This window comes from Pleurodeles waltl, chromosome 3_1 (assembly GCF_031143425.1).
Source record: "Pleurodeles waltl isolate 20211129_DDA chromosome 3_1, aPleWal1.hap1.20221129, whole genome shotgun sequence".
NCBI lineage: Eukaryota > Metazoa > Chordata > Amphibia > Caudata > Salamandridae > Pleurodeles > Pleurodeles waltl.
In genome coordinates, this window is record NC_090440.1 from 596,263,612 (window position 1) to 596,283,507 (window position 19,896).

The window sequence follows — 19,896 nt, forward strand, 5'->3', positions numbered from 1 at the left end:
CAACTGCTGACCGCGCTGGAAGCCTGCAAACCTGCAACATAGTAGCAAAGACGACTACTGCAACTCTGTAACGCTGATCCTGCCGCCTTCTCGACTGTTTTCCTGCTTGTGCATGCTGTGGGGGTAGTCTGACTCCTCTCTGCACCAGAAGCTCCGAAGAAATCTCCCGTGGGTCGACGGAATCTTCCCCCTGCAACCGCAGGCACCAAAAAGCTGCATTACCGGTCCCTTGGGTCTCCTCTCAGCACGACGAGCGAGGTCCCTCGAATCCAGCAACTCTGTCCAAGTGACCCCCACAGTCCAGTGACTCTTCAGTCCAAGTTTGGTGGAGGTAAGTCCTTGCCTCACCTCGCTGGGCTGCATTGCTGGGAACCGTGACTTTTGCAGCTACTCCGGCCCCTGTGCACTTCCGGCGGAAATCCTTTGTGCACAGCCAAGCCTGGGTCCACGGCACTCTAACCTGCATTGCACGACTTTCTAAGTTGGTCTCCGGCGACGTGGGACTCCTTTGTGTGACTTTGGGTGAGCACCGTTTCACGCATCCTTGTAGTGCCTATTTCTGGCACTTCTCCGGGTGCTACCTGCTGCTGAGAGAGCTCCTTGTCTTGCACGACGTCCCCTCTCTCTCCTGGTCCAATTTGCGACCTCCTGGTCCCTCTCGGGCCACAGCAGTGTCCAAAAACGCTAACCGCACGATTTGCAGTTAGCAAGGCTTGTTGGCGTTCTTTCGGCGGGAAAGCACTTCTGCACAACTCTCCACGGCGAGAGGGATCCGTCCACCAAAGGGGAAGTCTCTAGCCCTTTTCGTTCCTGCAGAAACCTCAGCTTTTTCTGTCCAGTAGAAGCTTCTTTGCATCCACAGCTGGCATTTCCTGGGCATATGCCCATCTCCGACTTGCTTGTGACTTTTGGACTTGGTCCCCTTGTTCCACAGGTACCCTAGATTGGAAATCCACAGTTGTTGCATTGTTGGTTTGTGTCTTTCCTGCATTATTCCTCTAACACGACTTCTTTGTCCTTAGGGGAACTTTAGTGCACTTTGCACTCACTTTTCAGGGTCTTGGGGAGTGTTATTTTTCTAACTCTCACTATTTTCTAATAGTCCCAGCGACCCTCTACAAGGTCACATAGGTTTGGGGTCCATTCGTGGTTCGCATTCCACTTTTGGAGTATATGGTTTGTGTTGCCCCTATCACTATGTTTCCCCATTGCACCCTATTGTAACTATACATTGTATGCACTGTTTTCTAAGACTATACTGCATATTTTTGCTATTGTGTATATATATCTTGTGTATATTTCCTATCCTCTCACTGAGGGTACACTCTAAGATACTTTGGCATATTGTCATAAAAATAAAGTACCTTTATTTTTAGTATAACTGTGTATTGTGTTTTCTTATGATATTGTGCATATGACACTAAGTGGTACTGTAGTAGCTTCACACGTCTCCTAGTTCAGCCTAAGCTGCTCTGCTAAGCTACCATTATCTATCAGCCTAAGCTGCTAGACACCCTATACACTAATAAGGGATAACTGGGCCTGGTGCAAGGTGCAAGTACCCCTTGGTACTCACTACAAGCCAGTCCAGCCTCCTACATTGGTTGTGCAGCGGTGGGATAAGTGCTTTGAGACTACTTACCACTCTTGTCATTGTACTTTTCATAAGAGAAAAATATACAAAACAAGGTCAGTGTATATACACATAGCCAAAAAGTTTTGCATTTCCTCTTTTCACTCTTTTCTAAGTGCTGAAAAGTACTTCTAACTTTCTAAAAAGTTCTAAAAAGTTTTAAAAGTTTTTTTCTCTGTCTTTCTAAAAGCTCTGACAAACTTTTTATCTTTTACTATCACTTTAACTCTCTCTAAAAATGTCTGGCACAGGCCAAAATGTTGATCTGTCCAAACTTGCATATGACCACCTTAGCTGGAAATGAGCAAGGAGTCTCTGTGTAGAGAGAGGTTTGAGTGTAGGGAAGAATCCTTCCTTGGAACTGTTACTTAACATGCTTAGAGAACAGGATAAGGCTAGAAGTGCCCCATCTGTTGAAAAAGTAGCTAATGGTTCTCAATCTGATCCAGGGACTCCCCCAGGAAAAGATTCAGGAAAGAAACTTCCTAGCCTGCCCATTACTAGACAGTCTAGCATAGTTGGTAATGATGATGAGCCACACCATATAAATAGTGTTGTCTCACATCATAGCAAAAGCATTTATTCTCACCATACTGGTACTGATGTTTCTGTTAGCCAAGCTGTTAGGGTGGCTTCTGTAAGGGACAGGTCTCCTTCTGTCCATTCTCACCATACTTCTGTTTCAAGGCATGTCCCTCCCACCCACCCTGACGACAGATTGTTAGAAAGGGAGCTCAATAGATTGAGAGTGGAACAAACCAGACTGAAGCTCAAGAAGCAACAGCTGGATTTGGATAGACAGACTTTAGAAGTAGAGAAGGAGAGACAGAAACTGGGTTTAGAAACCCATGGTGGCAGCAGCAGTATTCCCCATAGTCATCCTGCAAAAGAGCATGATTCCAGGAATCTGCACAAGATAGTTCCCCCTTATAAGGAGGGGGATGACATTAACAAGTGGTTTGCTGCACTTGAGAGGGCCTGTGTTGTACAGGATGTCCCTCAAAGGCAGTGGGCTGCTATCCTATGGCTATCATTTAGTGGAAAAGGTAGGGATAGGCTCCTTACTGTGAAAAAAAATGATGCTAATAATTTCCAAGTTCTTAAGAATGCACTCCTGGATGGTTATGGCTTAACCACTGAACAATACAGGATAAAGTTCAGAGAGACCAAAAAGGAGTCTTCACAAGACTGGGTTGATTTCATTGACCATTCAGTGAAGGCCTTGGAGGGGTGGTTACATGGCAGTAAAGTTACTGATTATGACAGCCTGTATAACTTGATCCTGAGAGAGCATATTCTTAATAATTGTGTGTCTGATTTGTTGCACCAGTACTTGGTGGACTCTGATCTGACCTCTCCCCAAGAATTGTGAAAGAAGGCAGACAAATGGGTCAGAACAAGGGTGAACAGAAAAGTTCATACAGGGGGTGACAAAGATGGCAACAAAAAGAAGGATGGTAAGTCTTCTGACAAGGGTGGTGACAAATCTAAAAATGAGTCTTCATCAGGCCCACAAAAACACTCTGGTGGGGGTGGTGGGCCCAAATCCTCTTTTAATCAGAACAAGGAAAAGAAACCATGGTGCTATTTATGTAAAATAAAAGGCCATTGGACAACAGATCCCAGTTGTCCAAAGAAAGGCACCAAGCCTCCTACCACTACAACCCCTACTGCTACACCTAGTGTCCCTACTAATAGCAGTGGTGGTGGGAGCAAACCTACTAATAGCCAATCCAAGGGAGTAGCTGGGCTCACTATTGGTAACTTAGTTGGGGTTGGCCTTGTTAGGGAGGCCACAGAGGCTGTGTTAGTCTCTGAGGGGGCTATTGATTTAGCCACCTTAGTTGCTTGTCCCCTTAATATGGATAAGTACAAGCAGCTACCCCTAATAAATGGTGTTGAGGTTCAGGCCTACAGGGACACTGGAGCCAGTGTGACTATGGTCATAGAGAAACTGGTCCACCCTGAACAACACCTACTTGGTCACCAGTACCAAGTAACCGATGCTCACAACAACACACTTAGCCACCCCATGGCTGTTGTAAATCTCAACTGGGGGGGGGTTACTGGTCCAAAGAAAGTTGTGGTAGCTTCAGATTTACCTGTAGACTGTCTATTAGGGAATGATTTGGAGACATCAGCTTGGTCAGATGTGGAGTTGGAGGCCCATGCAGCAATGCTGGGCATCCCAGGGCATATTTTTGCTTTGACAAGGGCTCAGGCCAAAAAGCAAAAAGGACAGGGAAGCTTGGATCCTGGAACAATGGACCAAGTGCTCCCTAAAGCTAGGGCTAGTAGAAGCAAACCACTTCCTACTATCCCTCCCTCTACAGTGGATTCAACTTCTGAGGAAGAAGAATTCCCTCCCTGTGCAGAACCTACACCAGAGGAGCTGGAAGCAGACACTGCTGAGCTTTTGGGTGAAGGGGGCCTGCCAGAGAGGAGCTGAGTGTGGCACAGCAAACCTGTCCCACATTAGAGGGTCTCAGACAGCAAGCTGTCAAACAGGCTAATGGGGATGTCAGTGACTCTCACAGAGTTTACTGGGAGGACAACCTCTTGTACACTGAGCATAGGGATCCTAAACCTGGAGCTGCCAGGAGATTAGTGATTCCTCAGGAGTACAGAAAGTTCCTCCTAACCCTGGCACATGACATTCCCCTAGCTGGGCATCTAGGACAAATGAAAACTTGGGACAGGCTTGTTCCCCTGTTTCATTGGCCTAGAATGTCTGAGGACACAAAGGAATTTTGTAAGTCCTGTGAAACCTGTCAAGCCAGTGGCAAGACAGGTGGCACCCCAAAGGCACCCCTTATTCCACTGCCTGTGGTTGGGGTTCCCTTTGAAAGGGTAGGGGTTGACATAGTTGGCCCCCTTGACCCTCCTACTGCTTCAGGCAATAGGTTTATCTTGGTGGTAGTGGACCATGCCACAAGATATCCTGAAGCAATTCCTTTAAGGACCACTACAGCACCTGCAGTGGCAAAGGCACTCCTGGGAATATTTTCCAGGGTGGGCTTCCCAAAGGGAGTAGTATCAGACAGGGGAAGCAATTTCATGTCTGCATGCTTAAAGGCCATATGGAAGGAATGTGGTGTAACGTACAAGTTCACAACACCCTATCATCCACAAACAAATGGACTGGTAGAGAGATTTAATAAAACTCTCAAAGGCATGATTATGGGTCTCCCTGAAAAACTCCGCAGGAGATGGGATATCCTTCTACCATGCCTCCTTTTTGCCTACAGGGAGGTACCCCAGAAAGGAGTGGGCTTCAGCCCCTTTGAACTTCTTTTTGGACACCCTGTTAGGGGTCCACTCACACTTGTAAAGGAGGGTTGGGAAAAACCTTTAAAAGCTCCTAAGCAGGATATTGTGGATTATGTACTTGGCCTCAGATCAAGGATGGCTGAGTACATGAAAAAGGCCAGTAAAAACCTTCAGGCCAGCCAAGAGCTCCAGAAGCAATGGCATGATCAGAAGGCTGTTTTGGTTCAGTACCAACCAGGGCAGAAAGTGTGGGTCTTGGAGCCTGTGGCCCCAAGAGCACTCCAAGATAAATGGAGTGGACCCCACACAATTGTTGAAAAGAAGGGAGAAGTCACCTATTTAGTTGACTTAGGCACTGCCAGGAGTCCCCTTAGGGTGCTCCATGTCAACCGCCTGAAACCCTACTATGACAGGGCTGATCTCACCCTGCTCATGGCAACTGATGAGGGACAGGAAGAAGACAGTGATCCTCTACCTGATCTCTTCTCTTCCACAGAACAAGATGCTCTGGTGGAAGGTGTAGTTTTGGCTGATTGTCTTACTGCTGAGCAGAAAGACAATTGCATAAACCTCCTAGATCAATTCTCTGAACTCTTCTCTACTGTGCCAGGTACCACTTCTTGGTGTGAGCACACTATAGATACTGGAGACAGTTTACCTGTCAAAAGTAAGATCTATAGGCAGCCTGACCATGTCAGGGACTGCATAAAGCAAGAGGTCCAGAAAATGTTAGAACTAGGAGTAGTTGAGCACTCTGACAGTCCATGGGCTTCTCCTGTGGTACTGGTACCAAAACCCCATTCCAAAGATGGAAAGAAGGAAATGCGGTTTTGTGTAGACTATAGAGGTCTCAACTTAGTAACCAAAACTGATGCTCACCCTATACCCAGGGCAGATGAGCTCATAGATACACTGGCATCTGCCAAGTATCTAAGCACTTTTGATTTGACTGCAGGGTATTGGCAGATCAAATTGTCAGAAGATGCTAAACCTAAGACTGCATTTTCTACCATTGGAGGACATTACCAGTTTACTGTAATGCCTTTTGGTTTGAAAAATGCACCTGCCACTTTTCAGAGGTTGGTGAACACAGTCCTGCAAGGGCTGGAAGCTTTCAGTGCAGCATATTTGGACGATATAGCTGTCTTTAGCTCCAGCTGGGATGATCACCTGGTCCACCTATGGAAAGTTTTGGAGGCCCTGCAAAAGGCAGGCCTCACTATCAAGGCTTCAAAGTGCCAGATAGGGCAGGGTAAGGTGGTTTATCTGGGACACCTTGTTGGTGGGGAACAGATTGCACCACTACAGGGGAAAATCCAAACAATTATTGATTGGGTTCCCCCTTCCACTCAGACTCAGGTGAGAGCCTTCTTAGGCCTCACTGGGTATTACAGGAGGTTCATTAAGAACTATGGCTCCATTGCAGCCCCTCTTAATGACCTCACATCCAAGAAAATGCCTAAAAAGGTATTATGGACGGCAAACTGTCAGAAAGCTTTTGAGGAGCTGAAGCAGGCCATGTGCTCTGCACCTGTCCTGAAAAGCCCTTGTTACTCTAAAAAATTCTATGTCCAAACTGATGCATCTGAATTAGGAGTAGGGGCAGTCCTATCACAACTTAATTCTGAGGGCCAGGATCAACCTGTTGCTTTTATTAGTAGGAGGTTGACCCCTAGAGAAAAGCGTTGGTCTGCCATTGAGAGGGAGGCCTTTGCTGTGGTCTGGGCACTGAAGAAGTTGAGGCCATACCTGTTTGGCACTCACTTCATTGTTCAGACAGACCACAAACCTCTACTTTGGCTAAAACAAATGAAAGGTGAAAATCCTAAATTGTTGAGGTGGTCCATATCCCTACAGGGAATGGACTATACAGTGGAACATAGACCTGGGAGTAGCCACTCCAATGCAGATGGACTCTCCAGATATTTCCACTTAGACAATGAAGACTCATCAGGTCATGGCTAGTCTTATTGTCCTTCGTTTGGGGGGGGGGTTGTGTAGGAAAGTACCATCTTGCCTGGCTTGTTACCCCCATTTTTCACTGTATATATGTTGTTTTAGTTGTATGTGTCACTGGGACCCTGGTAACCCAGGGCCCCAGTGCTCATAAGTGTGCCTGAATGTGTTACCTGTGTAGTGACTAACTGTCTCACTGAGGCTCTGCTAATCAGAACCTCAGTGGTTATGCTCTCTCATTTCTTTCCAAATTGTCACTAACAGGCTAGTGACCATTTTTACCAATTTACATTGGCTTACTGGAACACCTTTATAATTCCTAGTATATGGTACTGAGGTACCCAGGGTATTGGGGTTCCAGGAGATCCCTATGGGCTGCAGCATTTCTTTTGCCACCCATAGGGAGCTCTGATAAATCTTACACAGGCCTGCCACTGCAGCCTGAGTGAAATAACGTCCACGTTATTTCACAGCCATTTTACACTGCACTTAAGTAACTTATAAGTCACCTATATGTCTAACCTTTACCTGGTAAAGGTTAGTTGCAAAGTTACTTAGTGTGAGGGCACCCTGGCACTAGCCAAGGTGCCCCCACATTGTTCAGAGCCAATTCCCTGAACTTTGTGAGTGCGGGGACACCATTACACGCGTGCACTACATATAGGTCACTACCTATATGTAGCTTCACAATGGTAACTCCGAATATGGCCATGTAACATGTCTATGATCATGGAATTGCCCCCTCTATGCCATCCTGGCATAGTTGGCACAATCCCATGATCCCAGTGGTCTGTAGCACAGACCCGGTACTGCCAAACTGCCCTTCCTGGGGTTTCACTGCAGCTGCTGCTGCTGCCAACCCCTCAGACAGGCATCTGCCCTCCTGGGGTCCAGCCAGGCCTGGCCCAGGATGGCAGAACAAAGAACTTCCTCTGAGAGAGGGTGTTACACCCTCTCCCTTTGGAAAATGGTGTGAAGGCAGGGGAGGAGTAGCCTCCCCCAGCCTCTGGAAATGCTTTCTTGGGCACAGATGTGCCCAATTCTGCATAAGCCAGTCTACACCGGTTCAGGGGACCTCTTAGCCCTGCTCTGGCGCGAAACTGGGCAAAGGAAAGGGGAGTGACCACTCCCCTGACCTGCACCTCCCCTGGGAGGTGTCCAGAGCTCCTCCAGTGTGCTCCAGACCTCTGCCATCTTGGAAACAGAGGTGCTGCTGGCACACTGGACTGCTCTGAGTGGCCAGTGCCACCAGGTGACGTCAGAGACTCCTGCTGATAGGCTCCTTCAGGTTTTAGTAGCCTATCCTCTCTCCTAAGTAGCCAAACCCTCTTTTCTGGCTATTTAGTGTCTCTGTCTCTGGGGAAACTTTAGATAACGAATGCAAGAGCTCATCCGAGTTCCTCTGCATCTCTCTCTTCACCTTCTGCCAAGGAATCGACTGCTGACCGCGCTGGAAGCCTGCAAACCTGCAACATAGTAGCAAAGACGACTACTGCAACTCTGTAACGCTGATCCTGCCGCCTTCTCGACTGTTTTCCTGCTTGTGCATGCTGTGGGGGTAGTCTGCCTCCTCTCTGCACCAGAAGCTCCGAAGAAATCTCCAGTGGGTCGACGGAATCTTCCCCCTGCAACCGCAGGCACCAAAAAGCTGCATTACCGGTCCCTTGGGTCTCCTCTCAGCACAACGAGCGAGGTCCCTCGAATCCAGCGACTCTGTCCAAGTGACCGCCACAGTCCAGTGACTCTTCAGTCCAAGTTTGGTGGAGGTAAGTCCTTGCCTCACCTCGCTGGGCTGCATTGCTGGGAACCGCGACTTTTGCAGCTACTCCGGCCCCTGTGCACTTCCGGTGGAAATCCTTTGTGCACAGCCAAGCCTGGGTCCACGGCACTCTAACCTGCATTGCACGACTTTCTAAGTTGGTCTCCGGCGACGTGGGACTCCTTTGTGCGACTTCGGATTAGCACCGTTTCACGCATCCTCATAGTGCCTGTTTCTGGCACTTCTCCGGGTGCTACTTGCTGCTGAGAGGGCTCCTTGTCTTGCTCGACGTCCCCTCTCTCTCCTGGTCCAATTTGCGACCTCCTGGTCCCTCCCGGGCCACAGCAGCGTCCAAAAACGCTAACTGCACGATTTGCAGCTAGCAAGGCTTGTTGGCGTTCTTTCGGCGGGAAATCACTTTTGCACGACTCTCCACGGCGAGAGGGATCCGTCCACCAAAGGGGAAGTCTCTAGCCCTTTTCGTTCCTGCAGAAACCTCAGCTTCTTCTGTCCAGTAGAAGCTTCTTTGCATCCACAGCTGGCATTTCCTGGGCATATGCCCATCTCCGACTTGCTTGTGACTTTTGGACTTGGTCCCCTTGTTCCACAGGTACCCTAGATTGGAAATCCACAGTTGTTGCATTGTTGGTTTGTGTCTTTCCTGCATTATTCCTCTAACGCAACTTCTTTGTCCTTAGGGGAACTTTAGTGCACTTTGCACTCACTTTTCAGGGTCTTGGGGAGGGTTATTTTTCTAACTCTCACTATTTTCTAATAGTCCCAGCGACCCTCTACAAGATCACATAGGTTTGGGGTCCATTCGTGGTTCGCATTCCACTTTTGGAGTATATGGTTTGTGTTGCCCCTATCCCTATGTTTCCCCATTGCATCCTATTGTAACTATACATTGTTTGCACTGTTTTCTAAGACTATACTGCATATTTTGGCTATTGTGTATATATATCTTGTGTATATTTGCTATCCTCTCACTGAGGGTACACTCTAAGATACTTTGGCATATTGTCATAAAAATAAAGTACCTTTATTTTTAGTATAACTGTGTATTGTGTTTTCTTATGATATTGTGCATATGACACTAAGTGGTACTGTAGTAGCTTCACACGTCTCCTAGTTCAGCATAAGCTGCTCTGCTAAGCTACCACTATCTATCAGCCTAAGCTGCTAGACACCCTATACACTAATAAGGGATAACTGGGCCTGGTGCAAGGTGCAAGTACCCCTTGGTACTCACTACAAGCCAGTCCAGCCTCCTACAATACCTGACCAAAATCCGAGAGAACACTGCCGGGGCATCAGATAGAAACACTACAGGCACCTCAGAGGGAAGGGAAGGGGGGGCACCTCAGCCATATGAATGCAAAGCCAGATCCACGACGGGGCTCCATGCCCATTGATGTATCCTGGGGAGTGCAAAGCCACAGTCTCTCAAGTCTCTACAGTGGGTGGGTTGCCCACTGTTCCATCCTGGGGAGAGCAAAGCCACAGTCTCTCAAGTCTCTACAGTGGGTGGTTTGCCCACTGTACCATCCTGGGGAGTGCAAAGCCACAGTCTCTCAAGTCTCTACAGTGGGTGGCTTGCCCACTGTTCCATCCTGGGGAGTGCAAAGCCACAGTCTCTCAAGTCTCTACAGTGGGTGGGTTGCCCACTGTGCCATCCTGGGGAGTGCAAAGCCACATTTTGGCAAGTAGATGCAGTTCTCTACTGGTACTAGGTGGGACTGGTGCCCAGACTGGATGAGTCTCCCAGTGAAAGTTCATGTCCTGGCACTGTCCCAGCTGCACATGGGATAAGGATGCCTGATGTGGCGGCCTATTCATACCCACACGTTGTCTGCCCTGTTCAGCGGTGCTTTGCCCTGTTCAGCGGTCTTCACCATGACTGTCTTTGCCCTGTTCAGCGGTGCTTTGCCATGGCGATCTCTGACCTGTTCAGCGGTCTTTGCCCTGTTCAGCGGTGCTTTGCCATGGCGGTCTCTCACCTGTTCAGCGGTGCTTTGCCATGGCGGTCTCTGACCTGTTCAGCTGTGCTTTGCCCTGGCGGTCTCTGACCTGTTCAGCGGTCTTTGCCCTGTTCAGCTGTGCTTTGCCATGGCTGTCTCTGACCTGTTCAGCGGTCTTTGCCCTGTTCAGCGGTGCTTTGCCATGTCGGTCTCTGACCTGTTCAACGGTGCTTTGCCCTGTTCAGCGTTGCTTTGCTATGGCGGTCTCTGACCTGTTCAGCGGTGCTTTGCCTTGTTCAGCGGGCTTCACCATGGCGGTCTTTGCCCTGTTTAGCGGTGCTTTGCCCTGTTCAGCGCGTCTTCACCATGGCGGTCTTTGCCCTGTTCAGCTGTGCTTTGCCATGGCGGTCTATGGACTGTTCAGCGGTGCTCTTACATGGCGGTTCAGATCCTGACATTGGTGTGTGGCATGACGAACTCCACACTGGACATTGGTGTGTGGCATGACGAACTCCACACTGGACATTGGTGTGTGGCATGATGTTCAATCATTTCCCAGTGGGACTGTGGGATCCTGGACCCTCCTGGGCTGTGACCCCGGCGGTGGCGGTGGTCTCCTGACCAGTAACGATACTTGAGCCCTCCTGGGCCGTGACTCTGGCGGTGGTCTCCTGACCAGTAATGATACTTGAGCCCTCCTGGGCCGTGACTCTGGCGGTGGTCTCCTGACCAGTAACGATACTTGAGCCCTCCTGGGCTGTGACTCCGGCGGTGGCGGTGGTCTCCTGACCAGTAACGATACTTGAGCCCTCCTGGGCTGTGACTCCGGCGGTGGCGGTGGTCTCCTGACCAGTAACGATACTTGAGCCCTCCTGGGCTGTGACTCTGGCAGTGGTCTCCTGACCAGTAACAATACTTGAGCCCTCCTGGGCTGTGACTCCGGCGGTGGCGGTGGTCTCCTGACCAGTAACGATTCTTGAGCCCTCCTGGGCTGTGACTCTGGCGGTGGTCTCCTGACCAGTAACGATACTTGAGCCCTCCTGGGCCGTGACCCTGGCGGTGGTCTCCTGACCAGTAACGATACTTGAGCCCTCCTGGGCCGTGACTCTGGCGGTGGTCTCCTGACCAGTAACGATACTTGAGCCCTCCTGGGCTGCTACTCTGGCGGTGGTCTCCTGACCAGTAACGATACTTGAGCCCTCCTGGGCTGTGACTCCGGCGGTGGCGGTAGTCTCCTGACCAGTAACGATACTTGAGCCCTCCTGGGCTGTGACTGTGGCGGTGGTCTCCTGACCAGTAACGATACTTGAGCGCTCCTGGGCTGTGACTCCGGCGGTGGCGGTGGTCTTCTGACCAGTAACGATACTTGAGCCCTCCTGGGCTGTGACTCTGGCGGTGGTCTCCTGACCAGTAACGATACTTGAGCCCTCCTGGGCTGTGACTCTGGCAGTGGTCTCCTGACCAGTAACGATACTTGAGCCCTCCTGGGCCGTGACTCTGGCGGTGGTCTCCTGACCAGTAATGATACTTGAGCCCTCCTGGGCCGTGACTCTGGCGGTGGTCTCCTGACCAGTAACGATACTTGAGCCCTCCTGGGCTGTGACTCCGGCGGTGGCGGTGGTCTCCTGACCAGTAACGATACTTGAGCCCTCCTGGGCTGTGACTCCGGCGGTGGCGGTGGTCTCCTGACCAGTAACGATACTTGAGCCCTCCTGGGCTGTGACTCTGGCAGTGGTCTCCTGACCAGTAACAATACTTGAGCCCTCCTGGGCTGTGACTCCGGCGGTGGCGGTGGTCTCCTGACCAGTAACGATTCTTGAGCCCTCCTGGGCTGTGACTCTGGCGGTGGTCTCCTGACCAGTAACGATACTTGAGCCCTCCTGGGCCGTGACCCTGGCGGTGGTCTCCTGACCAGTAACGATACTTGAGCCCTCCTGGGCCGTGACTCTGGCGGTGGTCTCCTGACCAGTAACGATACTTGAGCCCTCCTGGGCTGCTACTCTGGCGGTGGTCTCCTGACCAGTAACGATACTTGAGCCCTCCTGGGCTGTGACTCCGGCGGTGGCGGTAGTCTCCTGACCAGTAACGATACTTGAGCCCTCCTGGGCCGTGACTGTGGCGGTGGTCTCCTGACCAGTAACGATACTTGAGCGCTCCTGGGCTGTGACTCCGGCGGTGGCGGTGGTCTTCTGACCAGTAACGATACTTGAGCCCTCCTGGGCTGTGACTCTGGCGGTGGTCTCCTGACCAGTAACGATACTTGAGCCCTCCTGTGCTGTGACTCTGGCAGTGGTCTCCTGACCAGTAACGATACTTGAGCCCTCCTGGGCTGGGACTCTGGCGGTGGTCTCTGGACCAGTAACGACGGTGCTGGCAGTTGTGTCTGGACCGCCGGAAATGATGGCGCACTTCTCCGCCGTGACACTCACAACAGGTTGGGGAGACTTCCTCGGGACCTTCCCCACCTTCTTTGGAGTTACAGCTGACTCACCAATCGCCTTGGAGCCCATTTCAGTTGTTGTCCCACCAGGAGTCTTGACACGGTCCGGTCGTCCACTCTCCAATTTCGGAGCCTTTACAGGGGGTGGGCTGACAGTGCCTTGGCTCCGGGTCCTACTGCCTGCCCTGGTGGACGGGGCACTCCAAAAACCTGGAACACACACCACTGGTACTGGAGGCTTTTTGGCTGAGGCGCTACGTCGGGACTGATGAATTGGAGGAGGGGTGGGGCAAAAAGGTCAATTTGACAGAGGGACAGTTTCTGACGGACACTGGGATGGGTAGCTGGAGGGGGTCTGGGAGTGGAGGAAGAGGAGGTGGTTGTAGGAGGTGTCACTTTAGCTGTTTGGGGTGCAGGTTCAGGTAATGGAGGCTGTCGTGAGGTGGATGGATGTTGGGTGAGTGATTGCCGGCGTTTGTGTACTTTGGGAGGGGGCGTCACAGACACACTGGGAGAGGACACAGGGGACGTGTAAATGGCAGTGGAGGTAGTGGGTGCAGGTGAGCGGCTTGGGGTGCTGGGTGTCCTGGTGCGAGTCCTAGTGCCTGTAGATGTGGTGCATGCAGGTGTGTGTGTAGACGACACTGGGAGGGAGGAGGGAGAAGAGGAGGAGGGGGACACAGTGGAGACAGTGGATGTTGCTGTGTCTGTATGGGTGTGATGCTTGTGTGAGTGCCTGTGGTGTGTGTGGTGCCTATGTTTGCTTGAGCTACTTTTGGGTGTTGACTTGGGTGCATGCTGGTCTGTAGGTGTGCTTGGGATGGGCTGGGGTACAGGGAATTGGGTCTGGGTGGAGGAAGTTGGAGGGGGGAGGCTGGACACAGGGACAATGGCTGCCATCAGTGTGAGGCCAGAGATTACAGGGTTCGCTGAAGGACAGCCTGACCAGAATGAATGCCTTCCAGGAATGCATTACCGTGTTTCAACTCTCGTTCTGCACCCTGGATGGCATTCACAATGGTAGACTGCCCAACAGTGAGTGACCTGAGGAGGTCAATGGCCTCCTCACTGAGGGCAGCAGGGCTGACTGGGGCAGGGCCTGAGGTGCCTGAGGCGAAGGTGATGCCCACCCTCCTGGGTGAGCGGGCACAGGGCGAACGCTGAGGGGCTGCTGGGAGGGCGGTGCTGGTAGGGGAGGTGGCGGTTATACCTGTTGAAGTGGGGCCCACAGATGGTGCCGCCACCACAGGGGAGCTCCCATCGGCGGACGAGTCCTTGTCACTGGTTGGTGATCCGGTGGCCGATGTGAAGCTCCCCTCGCCCTCCGTCCCACTGGTGCATTCAGAGTCTGTGGTATGGCCCTCCATGGCCATGTGGGATGCAGCTCCCTCGTGCTCCGGTGCCACTGTACCTCCGCCTGATGATGCTGATGAACAAAAGGACATCGAGAGCAGGAAAAGGGGGGGTGACAGAAGAAAGAGAGTTTTAGTGCATGGCATACCGCTACCGTTGGCGGGCAAGGCAGACGCAACAGCCCCATGCATTACGCTGTGCTCCTGGCCTCTGCACATGCAATTTCTGGGATATGGCCTACATGGCAATGTTAGAAATCTGCGCACATGGATGGCAAAGGGGCAACTATACCTCAACTTGCCACTCTTCTGAGCTGGGGTAGAGTCCCACATGGCCTACATTACGGAGGGGCCTTGCCTACCGAACTCACCCTGGCCTAGGGACACACACAGCCCACCTCCCCCACCCAGACACCTCCACTGCACGCAAAGTCCACAGAATGAGGTTGTACTCACCCCCTTGTGTCTGCTGTGATGTCCTTAAGCGCCCATATAACTCTGGGTAGGCCACCGCCAGGATTCGGAACATCAGGGGGGTCATGGTGCGACGGGCACCCCTCCCACGTTGGGAGGCCATCCCCAGCTGAGCCTCCGCCGTCTTCTTGCTGCAGCGGCGAATGTCCTCCCATCTCTTCCGGCTGTGGGTGCCCCGTCTCTGGTGGGCCCCCAGGGTCCAGACCTCCTTGGCGATGGCACGCCAAATGTCCTTCTTCTGGTGGGCGCTGACCTACATGACATGCACAAGGAAAGAGGAACAGTCATCACCTACTGGATCGTCAATGTGAGTGGCCCCCTCCCAACTCTGGCCATGTGGCCCAATCATCCCATGCATTTCTGTTCTTGGAACTCTGCCCCCTTCCCTCTCCCACCCAGCCCTGTCCACCCAGGCCTAACCCATCCAACGTGCTCCCTGTGTACTGACCTGTTGGTCTGGAGGACCGTAGAGTAGCATGTACTGGGGGAGGACCCCATCCACAAGTTTCTCCAACTTCTGAGCAGTGAAGGCAGGGGCCCTTTCCCCAGGCGCATCAGCCATTGTCGCTTCCAGACCGAGGTCACAGCAGCACTGGCAGTATAGGTCCTCTCCTGTCGAAGGTCAGGTATCTAGTGATTGAACAGATAGAAAATGGCAGTGACGTCCGCGGCGGTGCGCATCATCACCGGCAGCGCACCTGTTCATTGGATCCTACGACCCATAGGGTCCAATGTTAACCAATGCAGCATTGCGCCACGGTCTACGACCGCCTACCGCAACGGTGTCCAACGCCAGCGCAGTTACCCCAAATTCCCATTGTCCCAGTTTAGAGGTCAGGCAGCCGCCATTTCCGGGGCCCACATGGTTTCATTTGCTACTGCGTTACACATACTGAGGCCTACACTCAAAACATATCCAGGAAGGGTTGATTGTCTGTTGTAGTCGTGTGTGTGACTGTGGGTACATACATGGAGGAATGGTGACTGTTTCTTCGCTGTTGTCCTTCTTAGGCACCGTCAGTTGGGACATATGGGAAGATGGCAGAATCCGCCGGTGTACCGACCGCTGGTGGACCTGTTGACAATGGAAGAGAGACATTAGATCGTGACCTACCGGTTTGATCGTGCCACAATCCAGCAACTATGTACCCAGTTGGAGCCAGACCTGATGTCACCAATCCACCATCCGACTGGAATCCCCCCTGACGTGCAGGTGCTGTCAGTGCTCCATTTCCTTGCAAGTGGGTCTTTTCAGAATACTGTGGCCATGGCATCAGGGATGTCCCAGCCCATGTTTTCCAACGTTTTGTCCAGAGTGTTGTCTGCCCTGCTGAAACACGTAAGGAGATACATCATTTTCCCTGAGGTGGAGGATTTACCTACAGTGAAAGGTGACTTCTATGCCCTTGGACATATCCCCAACGTCATAGGTGCCATTGATGGGACCCATGTAGCTCTGGCCCCCCCCCCGCAGGAGTGAACAGGTGTACAGGAACAGGAAGAGTTATCATTCAATGAATGTCCAGATGGTCTGTTTGGCAGACCAGTACATCTCGCAGGTAAATGCTATGTTCCCTGGCTCAGTGCATGATGCCTACATCCTGTGGAATAGCAGCATCCCTGATATGATGGGTGAACTCCAGAGGCACCGTGTATGGCTATTGGGGGACTCTGGTTACCCCAACCTTTCGTGGATATTGACCCCAATGAGGAATCCCAGGACAAGGGCAGAGGAACGGTACAATGAGGCCCATGGGTGGACTAGGAGGGTAATCGAGCGGACCTTCGGCCTCCTTAAGGCCAGGTTCAGGTGCCTCCATATGACTGGTGGATCCCTATTCTACTCACCAAAGAAGGTGTGCGACATCATCATCGCCTGCTCCATGCTCCATAATTTGGCATTGCGACGCCAGGTGCCTTTTCTGCAGGAGGATGATCCAGATGACGGTGTTGTAGCAGCGGATGAGCCTGTGGAGCCTGTGGACAGTGATGAGGAAGAAGCTGAGGATGAAGAAAACGACAACAGGGAGTCAGTCATACAGCAATATTTCCAGTGAGACATAGGTGAGTACATTTTCTGGTTTAACATTACATTAACTTTCACACATCTACCTCTATCCTGTACCTACATTTCACTCACTATTTGTTAACTGAGTTGTCCCCTTCCATTTCAGTTTCACAAATGTGGTAACCTACGTGTCAACAGCTTGCACCCTTGAAGGGCTTGTGATGTGTGACATTGGTATGTTGGCCTCCCAATGGGTAACCCTTTTTGACACTGTAATTGACAATACAAAGTTCAAAATCATAGACTGACTCCAGTTTTATTAGTGTTTCAAGGGTGTTTATTTAAGTGCATAAACATGAAAGGGGGTTGTGAAATGGTGATGGGTTATGGTGGAAGAATGTCCATGGCAGAGTCCAGTCTATTAGTCTCACAGGTAAATTGCACATCTGGCCATTGGAAGTGGAGCTGGGGCAGTTCTGAATTGGACAGGGTAACAAAGTGGGACAGTGGGGGGACAATCAGGTTAGTCTTATTTCCTGGCGGGGGTCTTGCCATCTTGCTCTGTCCTGTTCCTGGATCTCAGGGACCACTTGCGGGGTGGTTGTCCATCTGCAGGGGGTGGGGTGCTGGTGTGGTGGTCCTGTGGCGGGGCGTTCTGTCCACTAGCGCCGGCGGAGGTGGTGGGCATTTCATCATCCTGGCTAGTGTCAGGGGCCCCTTGGAGTGCCACGGTGTCCCTCAAGGTCTTTTGAATGTCCGTCAGCACACCTACGATGGTGCCCAGGGCGGAGCTGATGGTCCTGAGCTCCTCCCTGAACCCCAAATACAGTTTGTCCTGCAGACGCAGGGTCTCCTGCAACTTGTCCAGGACCGTTGCCATCGTCTCCTGGGAGTGGTGGTATGCTCCCATGATGGAGGATAGGGCCCCGTTGAGAGTGGGTTCCCTTGGCCTGTCCTCCCTCTGTCGCACAGCAGCCCTCCCAATTCCCCGGTGTTCCAGTGCCTCCGTCCCCTGGACCGTGTGCCCACTACCACTGCCCCCAGGTCCCTGTTGTTGTTGGGGTGGTGGGTTACCCTGGGTTCCCTGTAGTGGTGGACACACCGCTGATTGACCTGTCCTGGGAAGGGAGGTATGGGCCCGCTGGGTGGGTGCTGTGCTGGTGTTACCAGAGGGTGGCAGCTCGGTGTTGGGCTGTGGCTGGGCAAGAGGAACCGACTGTCCTGAGGCCCACGATGGTCCGGGATGGTCATCAAGATCCAGTAGGGCAGGGCTGCTGTCGTCACTTTGGGCCTCTTCTGGGGGTGGAGTGGTGTTGTCTGGACCCTCTGGTGTGGTGACGTTCCTTCGGGTTCATGCGGGGGTATAAGTACATGATTATTGCATGTGTGTGTTTCATGGTGTGCAATGGTTGGGTGTGCGTGTACACCAGTGCTAGCATTCCTGTGTGGGGTTGTGTGCTGATGGTTGGGGGGTGTTCTGGGTCTGTGCAGTGGGCATGCTTTAGTGATGGGTATCCATGCTTAGTTGTGTCATGCAGGTCTTGGTGTTAGGGATGGGTGGTTGGTGTTATGGGTAGATTAGTGAGGAGTTAGGGTGTTAGGGGAGGGTGTGAGGGTGGGGGTGTGTGATAGCATGCAGGTAGGGTGGGGGATATGATAGTTAAAATTTGACTTACCAGTGTCCGTTCCTCCAACGACTACTGCGAGGCCCTCAGGATGCAAGAAGGACAAGACTTGCTCCTCCCATGTTGTTAGTTGTGGGGGAGGAGGTGGGGTCCGCCGCCAGTCCGCTGTACCGGAATGTGGTGCCTGGATACCGTGGAACGCACCTTCCCCCGTAGGTCGTTCCACCTCTTCCTGATGTCCTCCCTATTTCTTGGGTGCTGTCCCACAGCGTTGACCCTGTCAACTATTCTTTGCCATAGCTCCATCTTCCTGGCTATGGATGTGTGCTGTACCTGTGAGCCAAATAGCTGTGGCTCTACCCGTAGGATTTCCTCCACCATGACCCTGAGCTCCTCCTCGGAGAAGCGGGGGTGTCTTTGGCGTGACATGGGGCGGTGTGTGTGATATGTGGGGTGGTGTATGTGTTGATGAGTGTAGTGGTATGTGGTGTTTTGTGCGTGGATGTTCTGTGGGTGATGGTGTTGTGTGCCTCTGTGTGATGCGGTTCTCTATTCTGTGCTGTGTCTCTATGGCCTTCTCTCTATTTTTTGGTCGTAGGGGTTTGTGTGTGATGTGGGTGTGTGTTTTATATTGTATTGGATGTGTGGGAGTGGTGTGTGTATGTGTATCAGGTGTGGGTATTTGGAATTGTCCAATGTGGCGGTGTTTTGGAGCTGTGTGTGTATTTTGAGCGCGGCGGTATGTACCGCCAATGGAATACCGCGGTTGAAAGACCGCCGCGTGGATTCGTGGGTCGTAATAGCATGGGCGTGTTTCTGTTGCCGTGGAGGATTTGTTTCCGCATGTTTATCGCTGACCTTTGGTGTGGCGGTATTGTGTGAGGTGTGAGGTGGTGTATGTGTTGATGAGTGTGGTGAGTGTAGTGGTATGTGGTGTTTTGAGCGTGGATGTTGTGTGGGTGATGGTGTTGTGTGCCTCTGTGTGATGCGGTTCTCTATTCTGTGTTGTCTCTCTATGGCCTTGTAGGAGGCTGGACTGGCTTGTAGTGAGTACCAAGGGGTACTTTCACCTTGCACCAGGCCCAGGTATCCCTTATTAGTGTATAGGGGTGTCTAGCAGCTTAGGCTGATAGAAAATGGTAGCTTAGCAGAGCAGCTTAGGCGGAACTAGGAGACGAGTGAAGCTTCTACAGTACCACTGGTGTCACTTGCACAATATCATAAGAAAACACAATACACAGATATACTAAAAATAAAGGTACTTTATTTTTATGACAATATGCCAAAGTATCTCAGTGAGTACCCTCAGTATGAGGATAGCAAATATACACAAGATATATGTACACAATACCAAAATATGCAGTAATAGCAATAGAAAACAGTGCAAACAATGTATAGTCACAATAGAATGCAATGGG